At 49.6% G+C, this 1,446-nt stretch overlaps 1 long non-coding RNA gene across 1 annotated transcript in view; it reads right to left on the bottom strand.

Annotated features, from left to right (window-relative positions):
* Positions 1-178: 178 nt before the first annotated feature.
* The window catches only part of LOC114007334 (uncharacterized), a 9,045-nt gene continuing 7,777 nt past the window's right edge, over positions 179-1,446 (bottom strand). Inside the window, exon 2 of the long non-coding RNA XR_003548960.1 lies at positions 179-476. This is a non-coding gene — a long non-coding RNA (uncharacterized LOC114007334). The remainder of the gene's footprint in view (positions 477-1,446) is intronic.

Raw genomic sequence — 1,446 nt, 5'->3', positions numbered from 1 at the left:
CTGTGGGGGCTCCTGCGGCTGCCAGGACAGAGTACTTCAGAACAAGTAGCTTAAAAGCACAGGAAGCACGGTGCTTAAGGCGCTGGACTCCCACATGACTGACCGCGGTTCAAGTCCTGGACCTGGTAGCTTGCTTTCTCACTTTTCCTTTTTCTCTCTCTAGTGAGCACACATGTCCTATAGAAAATTTAAAAATAATAATAATAGTAAGTTTAAAAAGCAAGAGCAACAACAACAGGAGTTGATTCTCTCAAGTTCTAGAGGCCAGACGTCAGACACCAAAGTTCAGTCAAGGCCACGCCTTCTAAAGTCTCTCGGGAGAACCGTCCTCTGCTCTGGCAGCCTCTGGAGGCCCCAGGCTGGCCCAGCTGTGGCCGCGTTGGTCTCCGCAGTCACAGGTCTTCTCCATGTGTCTCCTCTTCAGTCTCCTCTCCTCTCTCTCTCTTTTTAAGGTTTTTGCCAGAGAGTGCATTTACCTGTAGGAGAGAGACAGAGAAAGAGAAAGTGAGACATCACTGCCCAGGGGGATGGCCATGCCGCAATCTCTTCTCCATTCTCCTCCTGGGGTTCTGGGCATGCGTGCACACATACCCAGTGTGATGTTCTGGCCACCAGATCTGGGACTCAAACCACGGTCAGCCACATGGGAGTCCATCACCTTAACCATTAGCCACTTGCTGTTCCCTCTTCTCTCTATTTTTTTTCCAGAGAGATTTTTGCTATAGGGTGTGTGCACTTGCCAGAGACAGAGAAAGACAGAGAGACAGAAGGTGAGAAATCACCTCCCGGGGGGATGGCCACACCACAATCCCTTCTCTTCTATTCTCTCCTTGGGATTTTTGGGCATGCATCCTGCATGACTTTCAAGCCCTTGGGTCCGGGACTCGAACAGCGATCAACTACGTGGGAGTCCAGCAATGTAACCATTATACCATCTGCTGGTCCCCCTCTTCTGTCTCTTAACAGAACAGAATTAATGGATTTAAGACCCTCACAATCCAGGATGTTCATTTCAAGATCCTTAACTTGACTACATCCTGAGAAGACCCTTTTCCAAATGAGAGCACATTCACAGGTTTTGGGTGGGCATACCTGTTGGGGATCAGTTCAGCCCACTGTGGTTATATCCCCATTGTCATCATCACCACTGTCACCATCACTGTCACCATCACCAGTGCCATCCCTATCACCACTATCACATCCCCATCATCACCATCACTACCATCACCACCACCATCACCACCATCACCACCACCACCATCACCACCATCACCACCACCACCATCACCACCATCACTACCATCACTACCACCACCACCGTCACTACCATCACCATCACCACTATCTCTACCATCACTACCATCACTACCATCACCATCACTACCATCTCTACCATCACTACCATCACTACCATCACTACCATCACTACCATCACTACCATCACCA

The sequence above is a fragment of the Tupaia chinensis genome, unplaced genomic scaffold, assembly GCF_000334495.1.
Source record: "Tupaia chinensis unplaced genomic scaffold, TupChi_1.0 Scaffold000159_1, whole genome shotgun sequence".
NCBI classification, from domain to species: domain Eukaryota; kingdom Metazoa; phylum Chordata; class Mammalia; order Scandentia; family Tupaiidae; genus Tupaia; species Tupaia belangeri.
Note: the sequence above shows the minus strand (reverse complement) of the source record. Positions and strands in the feature narration are given on the sequence as shown.